Below are 13,730 nucleotides of genomic sequence, written 5' to 3' on the forward strand. Positions count from 1 at the left end.
ATCTTTTAGATCATTAAAAATTTTTCTCCTTTAATCTATTAATTTTCTAGAATTATAGTAATGGAGTTCCTGATGGTGAACTATCCTTACACTTATATGAAAATCCTGTTTAGTGGTTGTTTTCATACAATGCTGGATTAGATTTTCTCACATCAAAGATTTTTTTATTCATGTACCAAATGAGATTGGCCTCCAGCTGGAGTATATTCTTCCAAATCTTTCTCTACATGTTTGCATAAATGTCTTTATATTTTAAAATAAAGATTATTATGCTAGATTTTTGGATTGAGCTGGGAAGTTTTCCATCTTTTTCTATGCTTTGGAAATGATTACACAATACAGCAATGATCTGTCCTTTGAAAGTTAGATATATATACCCATTATGTTGCTTGGGGTAACTCCAGTTTTAGAGATAGATTTTAATTTTGATAGTGATTATTACATTTTAGGTGGCTATATTTAAACATAATTGCTTGGTTTTGAATGTTTTTATGTTTTGTATATAAATGCTGCTTAAGGTTTGCGGGTTTTATTGCTTTAGTAGCCAGTACATCTCCTGTAAATACCGTACTATGATCTTACCACTTCTCCATCAATTATGTCACACAAATAACTCAATGTAGGACTCATACTTTGGAGTAAAACAAGCACTAAGCCTTTTAGTCTTCATTTTCTCAGTATCAGCTTTGTTATTATTTAGTTTACTACTACTGTTTTCAGAAAAAGAATGAATCTTTTTTTGACTCTCCTCCCAAAATTGTCACTGAAGATCACTTTAGTGTATTAAGGTTAAAAATATAAATATTGCTTCCCTAATTTAGCTAATAATGATGAACCATAAACTTAAAAATAAGCTTGATTAAAAATGAAAGTGGTTACAAAAGAACAAATTATAAAAGTAAATACATGCTTTGTTCTACAAGTTTTTATATGCTTTTGGCATTCAGTTAACGAACTAACAAAATGCCAGGTGTTGTCACATGTCATACCACATGTGATTCATCATGCAATTTCAACAACCCAGCTAGTTTGTACACTGTTCAAGGAGATTTATTGCCTGATCATGGTCTTGGATGTTGCAGCAAAGTCAAATTGTTTCCAAATACTTACTTTCACTTTCTGTATTTCTTGTGGTCCAGTAATAATGCATTTGTAGACTGGCACCAGAATGGGGGCCAGTGTGGTGCAATACTGTTTTAGGTCACCCCTTTAAGTGATAGAATCAAGATTCTAACCAAGGAGTGTGCACTGTTCTCTTGCTTTCTCAGTGGGGTGCTTTTGGACTCTTTGGAATCCTACTCTGCCATGATTAGCTATTTTTCCAGCTCCTTCCATGTACACAGGCTTGGAACCAACCAGACCCTCTGTAAAAGGTTCAGTCCTGTTATGCCCTTTTCGCTGGAGGTCATCAGATCCCCTTAGGTGAACATTTAGGGACTTAACTTGTTTCCTAGACCATTATTAGCTGGTGGCAAATACTCATTTCCTTTTCTCTGAATTTTAAGCCAAAGACAATCTCCATCTACTACTTGCTCAAACTGGGATCGAGTCCTTCAGCTCACCATGGAGGAGATGTCAGGGATTCCAACAGAGAGAAAGCATTGCTAGTGATGCTTAACTGTGCCTCTTGTTACAATTTTCTTTTCATTTTTGTTTTTTAGATAGAGTCTTGCCCTGCTGCCCAGGCTGGAGTGCAGTGGCTCAATCATAGCTCACTGCAGCCTCGACCTCCTGGGCTCAAGTGATCCTCCTACCTCAGCCTCTTTAGTAGCTACAGCTACAGGCATGCACCACTGTGCTCGGATAATTTTAAACGTATATTGGAGAGACAGGATCTCAGTATGTTGCCCAGACTGGTCTTGGACTCCTGGTCTCAAGTGATTCTCCTGCCTCAGTCTCCCAAAGTGCTGGGAGTACAGGCATGAGTCACAGTGCCTGGCCTGTTATCAATTTCTTAGTACTAGAACTATGAAAATGATTAGATGTTCCTCTATTTATTCAACACCCATCTACAGCTGCTTAGTTTCATCCTCCCATGATTCTTCCCTTCCCTTCTTATATCGACTATTAGAAACTATGACCTTTCTGCAAAGTTTTTTATTTTGAAAGCAGATTCACTGCAAATAACTATAGTTAAAAACTCAAAATTTTGATTAAACTTCATGTTTGGTAGGAACTGGTTTATTTTTCTTCTTGCAATATCCAATAAATATTTATTTTATCTAATAAAACTCCAAAGATATATTTAGGATAAAGAATGAAATGCTGCTGACCAAATTAGAGTCCTTCAGATTATTTAATTCAGTCTGTCTTATTTCAAAGCAGTGGCCATCAAGAGGAAGATACTGTAGATAAATACTGAATTACTTAAAAAAATATTTGTGTGCCTCATCCCCTTTTTAAATCACAGAAGTAATGAACATTATTGACAAAGTAAAATGTATTTTACTAAGAAGTAAAAGGAAAATAAGTTTAATCATCCTAAAGCTACCACCCAGAAAAAATAATTTACTATATAACCTGCCCGAGAATTTGTGAAAGTTGACCTATAAACTTATTGAAAACTGTCCATTTCCTCTGTGTGTGTATTTGTATCCCAAATTTTTCACTCACTGTTATGAATGTATCCGTAAATAAAGGTCCGCCTCATAATGGTGGCGTGCTATTCTACTGTGTGAATGATTACAATTTATATAGTCATACTCCTATTATTGGATGTTTACATTGTTTCTAATTTTTCATTACTTTAAACACACTGTAACAAAAATAATTGAAGCATTTTGTTTTAAATATTTGGTGCTAATTTTATAATGCATCTTGAGGATCCACTCAAGCTATTAAGAACTCCTGCTCTACTGGCGGAATTTGATGACAACATGCCTCACAGGAAGTTCTCTGCTCCCAGGCATGGGTCTCTGGGCTTCCTGCCTGGGAGGCATGGCAGCAGGCATCATTGGAAGGTGAAGAGCTTCTCCAAGGGTGACCCTTCCCAGTCGGTTCACCTCACGGCATTCCGGGTTTACAAGGCTAGCATGACCTACGTTGTGTGGCAAGTCCGTAGGCCAGGATCCAAGGTGAACAAGAGGGAAGTAGAAGCTGGGCCACTGTGAAGATGCCACCCATGGTGGTTGTAGGCATTGTGGGCTATGTGGAAACCCATTGAGACCACCGGACCTTCAAGACCACCTTTGCTGAGCACATCCAGGAATAGTGCAAGAGGTGCTTCTATAAGAACTGGCATAAATCTGAGAAAAACTGGCATAATTCTAACAGGCCTTTACCAAGTGCTGTAAGAAATGGCAGGATGAGGACAGTGAAAAGCATCTGGAGAAGAACTTCAACAGCATGAAAAAGTACTCCCAAGTCATCTGCATCATTGCTCACACCCAGATGTGCCTGCTTCCTCTACTCCAGAAGGCACCTGATGGAGATGCAGATGAATGGAAGCACTGTGACTGAGAAATGAGAGTTGTCCCAGAAAAGTCTAGAGCAACAAGTACCTGTGAACCAAGTGTTTGGGCAGTACGCAATGATCAATGTCCCTGGGGTGACCAAGGGCAAAGGCTACAAAGTAGTCACCAGTCATTGGCACACTGACAAGCTGTCCTGGAAGACCCACTAAGGGCTGCACAAGGTTGCCTCTGCTGGGGCATGACATCCTGTCCATGTCGACTTCTTTGTGGTATGTACTGGGCAGAAAGGCTACTACCACTGCCCTGAGATCAACAAGAATACCTACACGATCGTCCAGAGCTACCTTATCAAGGATGGCAAACTGATGAAGAACAGTGCATCCACTGATTATGATCTGTCTGACAAGAGCATCAATCCTCTGGATGGCTTTATCTATGGTGAAGTGACCAATGACTTTGTCATGCCGAAAGGCTGGGTGGTGGGAACCAAGAAGTGAGCGCTCACCCCCTGTAAGTCTTTGCTGGTATAGAGCAGTGGCCTCTGGAGAACAGTAGCACCACCTCCAAGTTGGCCATGGCGGCTTCCAGACCCTGGAGGAGAAGTAAGCGTTCATGGAACCACTCATGAAAGATGGAACAGCAGAGGAAGAAGGAGATTAATGTCGGGAACAGATAGTGCTGCCAGTGAGGTTTAAATAGAAGTTATTTTTCTACTGAAAAACAAACCAAAAACTCTGAATCACAAGGTTAGTTGATGTCATTCATTTTACTTTCTGCTTTATAACTTCCATTTATAAGATAAAAAAACAATAAAAATACTCCAATATTATAATAAACCACTCCCTATATCTAGAACTGCAATATGAGTTGGAAGGTGGGCAAACCTATTTCCCGGCTGCTCCCACCCATAATTCTCCACCCTACATTCTCTTATACTATCTGGAATCATGTGGCCTTAATTTTTAATCACTTTTTTCTCCTTAAAAACTAAGAAATAAAAAAATTCAAAGCAGAGATTTGATATACAGGTTCCTTGTTTTATGGTACTTCACTTTATTATATTTTACAGATATTGCATTTTTTACAGATTGAAGTTTGTGGCAACCTTGTGTCAAGCAAGTCTACTGGTACCATTTTGCCAACAGCTTGAGCTCACTTCGTGTCTCTGTGTCATATTTGGATAAGCCTTGCGGTATTTCAAGTTTATTATCATTATTATATCTGTTATGGCGATCTGTGATGTTAACTATTGTAATTCTTTTGAGGTACCACAAATCACACACATATAAGATGGTGAGTTTAATTGATAAATATGTCTGTTCTGACTGCTCCACTGACAGACAGCTCTCCATCTTTCTTCCTCTCGCTGGATTTTCATATTCCCTACAACATAAAATATTGAAATTAGGCCAATTAATAACCCAACAATGACCTCTAAGTGTTCAAGTGAAAGGAAGATTCACATCTCTCCCACTTTAAATCGGTCGCTAAAAATGTTTAAGCTCAGTGAGGACAGCATGTTGAAAGCTGAGGCAGGCAGAAAGCTAGGGCTTTTGTGCCAAAAAATTAGCCAAATGGTGAATGCAAAGGAAAAATTCTTGAAGGAAACTAAAAATGCTACTCTAGTTAACACATGGATGATAAGAAAGCAAGAGAGCCTTATTGCCGATATGGGGAGAGTTGTATTGGTCTGGATAGAAGATCAAACCAGCCACAACATTCCCTTAAACCAAAGCCTAATCCAGAGCAAGGCCCTAACTCTTCTCAATTCTGTGAAGGTCAAGAGAGTTGAGGAAGCTGCAGAAGAAAAGTTTGAAGTTAATAGAAATTGGTGCATGAGGCTTAAGGAAAGACACCATCTCCATAATATGAAAGTACAAAGTGAAACAGCAAGTGTTAATGTGGAAACTGCAGCAAGTTATCTAGAAGATCCAGCTAAGATCACCAATAAAGGTGGTTACACTAAACAACTGATTTTCATTGTATATGAAGCAGTCTACTCTTGCAGGAAGACGCCATCTAAGACTTTCGTAACTAGAGAGGAGAAGTCAATGCTTACCTACAAGGGACAGGCTAACTTTCTTTTTAGGGGCTTAGTGCAACTGGTGACACTAAGTTGAAGCCAATGCTCATTTACTATTCTAAAAATCATAAGGCCCTTAATTATTATGCTAAATCTACTCTGCCTGTGCTCTATAAGTGGAACAACAAAGCTTAAATGACAGCGTATCTGTGTACAGCATGGTTTACTGCACAGTTTAAGCCCACTGTTGAGATCTACTGCCTAAAGAAAATATTCCTTTTAAAATATTACTGTTCATTGACAATGCACCGGTGTTAGCCAAGAACTCTGATGGAGATGTACAAGGAGATTAATGGTTTCACGCCTGCTAACACAACATTCGTTCTGCAGCCCATGGATCAAGGAGTAATTTCAACTTTCAAGCCTTATAATTTAAGAAATATGATTTTTAAGGCTACAGCTCCCATGGATAGTGGTTCCTCTGATGGATCTGGGCAAACCAAATGGATAACCTCTGGAGAGACTTCCCATTCTGGATGCTACAATGGTGAACAATGGTGATTCATGGGAAGAGGTCAAATATCAACACTAAGAGGAGTTTGGAAGAAGTTTATGTCAGTCTTCATGGATGACTTTGAGGGGTTCACGACTTTAGTAGAGGAAGTAACTGCAGATGTGGTGGAAAGAGCAAGATAGCTAGAATTAGAAGTGAAGCCTGAAGATGTTACTGAATTTCTAAAATCTCATGATAAAATCTGAACAGACGAGAATTTGCTTATGGATAAGCAAAAAAGTGGTTTCTTGAGATGAAATCTACTCCTTTTGAAAGTGCTGTGAAAATTGTTGAAATGATAGCAAAGAATTTAGGATATAAATAAATTTAGTTGATAAAGTAGTGGCAGGGTTTGAGAAGACTGACTCCAATTTTGAAAGAAGTTCTATTGTGGGTAAAATACTGTCAAAGATGGCATGCTACAGAGAATCTTTCACAAAAAAAAAGAGTCAGTTGATGTAGCAAACTTCACTGATGTCTTAGTTTAAGAAATTGACACAACCATTCCAACCTTCAGCAACCACCACACTGATCAGTCAGCAACCATCAACATAGAGGTAAGACCCTCCACCGTTAGCAAGATTATAACTTGCTGAAGGCTCATATGATCATTAGCATTATTTATCAATGAAGTATTTTTAAGTTAAGCTTTGTATATTACTTTTTTGGACATAATGTCATTGCATATTTAATGTACAGTACAGTGTAAACGTAACTTTTCTATGCAGTGGGAAACCGAAATATTGTGTGACTTGCTTTATTGTGTTATTTGCTTCATTGCAGTGGTCTGAAACCAAACCTGAAAAATCTCCAAGATATGCCTGTACTCAGAGCGATTGAACAAATAAATAATTGGGTGCTCATCTTGTGAGGATGCTAAGATGAATAATGGGACAAGAAGCTAATATTTATTGTTTCCTCTGTATCAGCTTTTAAATATTCATATTTTACTCAATCTTTAAATACCTCTGCAAAGCTGATGTCCCAGATGAGGAAACTGAGTTCTGGGAAATCATGTGATTTAACAAAGATCAAATCTAGTAAGTGACAGAGACAGATTGGAACCCAGGGCTTCGTAGCTTCACTATACCTCTTTCCTGTGGATAAGCACAGCACCTAACTTCAAAGAGTTCACTGAATGGTGGCATACTGAAGAAGTTATGGCTGACTATAATGCATTTTCCTACATACTTGCAACTTGCCTGTTTACTTTTCTCTAATTTGAGGGGGAAACCCAGGTAGTTCCTTATCATGAGGAAATGCTATTCTTAAGCAGGATTGAAATGGAAATGATTATAATGAAAATATGTTTGTGGAGACAATACTGGCCTGGTGTAGCAAACGATGTATCCCTGGGAGACAGACACTTTCAAAAATTATAAAAGCAATCTTAAAAATTAGCCAAATACATGTGGTCACCACTTATTCAATGATGAGAAGAATAATAATTATAATTTTAAAATCCACCACTACCACCAATAAGAATAATTTACTCACCATCTTCTAAAGTTGGAAAGGAGCAGGGATCAGATGAACTTTGGAAGTAATCAGCAAGCGTAGGATGGTTTAAAAGGCTCAGTTCACTTTAGTAAGTTGGGAAACACCTTCAGTATATGATGGTATTTTTTTTTTCTTTTCTCTCTCTCTCTCTCTCTTTTTTTTTTTTTTTTTTGTTGAGATGGAGTCTCACTCTCTTGCCCAGGCTGGAGTGCAGTGGCACAATCTTGGCTCACTGCATCCTCTGCCTCCTGGGTTCAAGTGATTCTCCTGCCTTAGCTTCCTGAGTAGCTGGGATTATAGGCACTATGCCACCATGCCCACCATGCCCGCCACCATGGCCAGCTAATTTTTGTATTTTTAGTAGAGATAGGGTTTCACCCATGTTGGCCAGACTGGTCTAAAACTCCTGACCTCAAGTGATCTGCCCATCTCAGTCTCCCAAAGTGCTGGGATTACAGGTGTGAGCCACCGTGCGTGGCCCATGATGGTATTTTCATTTCAGCAACCATACATGAGCAAATGTACATATATATATTTCTTTTTTAACATTAAAATCTATATACACTTAAAGCAAGACCCTTAGTTAAGATCCTCCTGGCTGGATTTGTTGCCCAGGAAGCCACAGAGGGTTCCTGCTGAGTCCTCCGGGAAGGAGAGTGTATTAGTGTATTAGGAATCTTTCCTCCACGTCTCTGTTTTTTCACCTCTTTGGACCTTCCTGCCTGAAAGAAATGACAATGCTTAGCTTGAAGAAGAGATGCCTTTTGAATAAGGTATTAGGCAATTCAAGTTCTGTTTGAAATGCAACACACAAACAAATAGGAACTTTTTTTTTCCAGTTTAAATCTGGAGATCAGAAATAATACCACCAAGTGACAGTTGTAGATAGGCAAATTTTATTTCAAAAGAGAGCTCAATGTACCAAAAGCTATGTTATGGTGAAAAGAGGACCAAGGTCAGGATTAGAAGTTTCAATTCTATGTCCTCCCCTCAATAGTCATTTCTCAACCTACCTGGACCTCAGGTTGTTTATCCAGGCAACAGTGAAAAATACTTGCCCCATCTACTTCTCAGGATTGCTAATGATGATAAAATGAAACAATATATGTGAAAGTCACCTGTGAACCTGGAATGGTATATACTATTTGTTATCATAGTTATAGTCAATATTATTATTAGCTTCCACAATGCTTGATATAACTTGGTACTTGGTTACAACTTGTTTCTGTTGTTTTAGTAACATTCCCATAGCCAAGAGCTGAAGTTTTGGAGCTCTGTGTGTTAGGGCTTGGAGGTTATGTGAACCTATTGAAAAATGATGGCTGATAACCAGAAAGAAGAATATGAGAAATTTGTGGGCTGCTCACCTCTAGTCTGGATTTATCACTCTTAGCCAGCTGGCCAGATTCTCTCTATAGCCATGACCCCTATGTATCAACAGGAGTTTCTGTGCTCAGAAAAGAGGAAAAGGTAGGAGGTTTCTTAAACTCACATTAACATTAAAGATAGACACACACCAAAAAACCCAAAGCAAGGATGCTGACAAAACAAATTACAGTTGATCTGCAATTTCCAGAGAATCAGGTTGCATTGCTAGCCCAGTGGTATGTTTTTTGTTTGGGTTGGGGTGAGGTGGTTAGAAAGACCTTTTCTCACAGTTGGATGAGCTGAGAGACGTTGGCCTGACCACCCGAGTCTAGATTGAGATCTGGGACCCAAGAAGAAATACAGCTTCTTTGGCCTTATGTATGCCCTGACATTTTATACCTCTACAGTAATCTACCTAAGGATTGGTCAGGACTTGATGGAAATGCCACAGAGTAAGAATACAACCTATTCACGCAGTAGATGACCTTTTGTGTTTGGGTTTAAGAAAGGTCCCTATACTCAGAGAAGGGCCAGCCTGGTATGGTCCCAGGACAACAAGGCCTTCTGAGCTGAATGTCTGGGAAATGTCAGTGTTGCAGTCTTTCCTTTTGAATTACGGTATTGGATTATTTTGCCTGCTTGCTTCCTCTTTCCTCTCTTTATATATTAATTTTCCCCTCATCCTTATACATTTTCACTCTTCAGAATCCCACTCCTCTTTCTTTCTTTCCTCTTTCCATCTGTTACTTAATGGATACCCACCTTCTGCAAGTGGTGTGTTTGTTCTTGTTGTTGTTGTTTGTTTTGTTGTTTGTTTTGAGATAGTATCTCTCTCTGTTGCCCAGACTGAAGTGCAATGGTGGGATCATAGTTCACTACAACATCAAACTCACAGGCTCAAGTAATCTTCCCACCTCAGCCTTCCAAGTAGCTGGGACTATATGTTTGCACCAGTGTGCCTGTCTAATTTTTAAAATTTTTTTGTAGACACATGGTCTCACTATGTTGCTCAGGCTGGTCTTGAACTCTTGGGTTCAAGTCATCCTCCTGCCTCAAACTTCCAAAGTGCTGGGATTATAGGAATGAGCCAACGCACCTGTCCCTGCAAGTATGTTAACTGCTTTGTGTCCCATTTTCCTTATCTGTAAAGTGATAATAAGGATCCTCACTTACTAGAGATTGAGGGCAATTTATACCTGTTGATTCCCTTTCCTTCCTTTTCTTGTATTTTCCTTATCAGTTTTCTTTAAAGTTTTTTTTTTCCCATTTTTCTTTCATTTCCTTTTTTCTTTTTCTTTTGAGACAGGGTCTTGTTTTGTCACCTAGGCTGGAGTGCAGTGGTGTTATCACAGCTCACTGCAGCCTCTACTTCCCAGGCTCAAGCGATTCTCCCACCTCCACCTCCTGAGTAGCTAGGACTGCAGGTGCCCACCACCATACCTGGTTAATTTAAAAAAAAAAAACTGTAGATATGGAGGTCTCACTGTGTGGCCCAGGCTGGCCTCAAACTCTGGCTCAAGCAGTCCTCCTGCTTTGGTTTCTCAAAGTGTTGGGATTACAGGTGTGAGCCACTGTGCTTGACCCCCCTTTTGCTTTTTTTTTTTTTTTTTTCTCTACCTCTCCCTCTCTTTCTTATGTGCAAAACTGTCTCTCACCAACTTAGCTTTATGCTTTCAGTAAGCCACTTTGGAACATTCTTTTCTATGGTCTAACCATCTCTCCTTGGCTGCTATAGCAGGTGGTGTGCCTGCCCTGAGTAAGCCTTTCAGAATTAAAGGTAGAGGCTGGGCACAGTGGCTCACACCTGCAATCCCAGCACTTTGAGAGGCTGAGGTGGGTGGATTGCCTGAGCTCAGAAGTTCGAGACCAGCCTAGGTAACATGGTGAGACACCATCTCTACTAAAAATAAAAAAGATTAGCCAGGCACAGTAGAGTGCACCTATAGTCCCAGCTACTTGGGAGGCTGAGGCAGGAGAGTCATTTGAACCTGGAAGGCAGAGGTTTCAGTGAGCCAGGATTGTGCCACTGCACTCCAGCCTGGGTGACAGAGACTCTGCCTCAAAACAAAACAAAACAGAACAAAATAGAATTGAAGGCAGACCTGCATTTATCTGTGGTCTTCTTCCACAGATAAATGCAGTGTTGCTGAACCCAAGGATATCATAAATGCAGAGTGGGATTTGATGGTTTACATGTCTTCCCATGCTCAATTGCAGCTGGTGGCATTTTCTTTTTTCAATGAGAATTAACCAAATAGGAAGTAGTTTGGAAGTCTTGTCAACAACTAGAATTATTTGATTCTTGATACATTCAGCAAAAGTCTTTCACTTTTGAGGATGTAGCTTTCAAGACCCTTTGTTTCCTAACAACAAATCTAACTCCACCTTCTCCCAGCTACTTCTCAGTGTCCAATTCATTGGAGCTACAGAACATTGACACTTCTATGTACCTTAGAAAAAATGGCTTAATGTTGACTCACACATTCAGGGAAATGTTCTCTGCCAGTAATATGATATGGTTTGGCTGTGCCCCCACCCAAATCTCATCTTGAATTGTAACTCCCATAATTCCCACGTGTTGTGGTGGGGAGCCTGTGGGAGGTAATTGAATCATGGGGACAGGTGTTTCTCATGCTATTCTCATGATAGTGAATATGTCTCGTGAGATTTGATGGCTTTATAAAGGGGAGTTTCCCCACACAAGCTCTCTTGTCTTGTCTGCCACCATGTGAGACGTGCCTTTCACCTTCTGCCATGATTGTGAGACCTCCCCAGCCATGTGGAACTGTAAGTCTAATAAGCGTCTTTCTTTTGTAAATTGCCCAATCTCTGTTATGTCTTTATCAGCAGCATGAAAACAGACTAATACAAACAGTATAACTGATTAAATTAGAAAGTGAGGCTCCGTGCTTAGAGCTGCCTGGGACCACTCAGGTTTTGCGCAATCTGTGTTCCCACCACATGCTGGGTGCTAAACCACGCACCAAAGTTACAATGGTGGGCAAGGAATCTTCTGTGCTCCTAAGTGGTGACCAACTAGTGGGAGTGAAAGCAGGTAAATGGACACTTTCTCTACCTGTACTATAGGTAAACTCAAAATTTGGGAAGAGTACCTGTGGTCGTGGGCAACTTCTCTACCTGTACTCCAGGTAAATCTAGGATATTGGGGGCATACTAGTGTTGGTGACAGCTGGACATCCTGGGTGTGTTGGTGAGCAAGACTTCCCAAGAAGAAACACCTGACTTGAGTATAAAAATAGATAAGGAGAATTTAGATTTGAAATGTACTATGCAGGGGGAAAGAGAATTTTCTAGGTGGAAGGAGTAGCCCGTTCTGAGGCCTGGATATGTGAGTGAGAGAATGGTGCATGTGGGGGTTCAGGTGGCTCCGTGGGACAGGATTGGGGAGTGTGGAGGCAGGGATTGGCAGGAAGATAGAGAGGGACGTGGAGGCCAGGAAGCTTTGACTGTTATGGGAAGGTATATGGACATTTTTTCTGTGGGCAGGAAGGAACCCTTGAGGGCTATTAAAACAGGGAGAAAACATGACCATATATACTACTTGAGTAACCTCAGTCTTAGTTTTAGTAGAATCATCCACTGACAGGAGAGCAAGACTGGATGCAGGAATCCCAGCCAGGAGGGTGACTACCAATATGGTTACGCCGGGAATTGCTGGAGAGCTGCACGAAGTACGGATGCCTCTGTTCTACCCACAGAGACTCTGATGTAATTGGTCTGGGGTGTAGCCTGGGCTTTGGAATTTTTAAAAGCTTCCCAGGAGATTCTCATATATAGCCAAGCCTGAGAACCACTGATGTAAGAGAGGCAAAAATGGAGATACTGAAGGACTGTTAAGCTGGCTTGGCTTGGGCAGGACCATATTCCAGTGCTTCCTTTAAAAAGAAATTTCGTTTCTTTTAGAAGCAGTTGGAAGGTCCAGTCTGGAACCTGATGGTCAACTGCAAGTGGGGTCACAAGTGACTGTGAGGGGACCTGTGAGCCTATGAGTTTCATTTGTACAAAACCTGAGACTTTCTTTGATGGAAATTAGCAGAATCTCAAGAATGAATTGGTCAGTGACAATTGGGGTTGGTGGAGTGGGGAAGAAAACACATAATATACTTAGAATATGTGTTATTTGTGAATTAGCATATGTGTATATAACCACTTATACATTTTGTCTAAATTTGGCTTTAATTTTCTTCTTCAAATTGATTGAGATTGGACAGAAACACTTTAAATAAACTACATTGCAAATTTTATATTTAGCCTGCCCAAACTATGGCTAATTTGTGAACAACCGAAACAACAACAACCAAAAAGCAGCGTTTATTTTAAACTTCAAAAAGGATTTATTCAGTTTCTTTCTTTTGTTTTTCCATGCATTGTTTCTCGCAGAGAGCACAATGCCACACCGCACACTCCACATTTCCCCCGTTTCTATTTAGCCCTTCTAAGAATTGCTCAGCCCGAGAACACTGAGAACATTCGGGCACGTCCAAATACCATGGACTTAACCCCTCCGTGCACAGAAAGGCTCACCAGCTTCTTAGCAATGGCTTTGCTGGGAGCTGCAGTATTCCAACAGCCCCTAGTGTCAGCTGGGATGATGTGACTTAGGGGTTAAATGCGGTTTGCAGTTTCAAAAAAGAAAAGCATGATTTGTTGAAAGAGGCTCCTGAAGAACATGTGAGTCTGAAAGAGTTTGCAACATCTGAGAAGGTGGGAGTGCATGCTCAGGGGCTCTCAAAAACTCGGATTTGGGCCTGAAATCAGGAGAAAGACTCTACTGGGGTTTCTATGACTGTTGTCAACGTATAAGCCTTCCTGTTGAAATCCCTGACAGTACTTTTGGCAGCATGTTATTATC

The 13,730-nt window shown here is 40.2% G+C and overlaps 1 pseudogene; it reads left to right on the forward strand.

Annotated features, from left to right (window-relative positions):
* Window positions 1–2,876: 2,876 nt before the first annotated feature.
* LOC111543240 lies at window positions 2,877–4,073 on the forward strand (annotated as a pseudogene).
* Window positions 4,074–13,730: the final 9,657 nt, after the last annotated feature.

This window comes from Piliocolobus tephrosceles, chromosome 14 (assembly GCF_002776525.5).
Source record: "Piliocolobus tephrosceles isolate RC106 chromosome 14, ASM277652v3, whole genome shotgun sequence".
NCBI lineage: Eukaryota > Metazoa > Chordata > Mammalia > Primates > Cercopithecidae > Piliocolobus > Piliocolobus tephrosceles.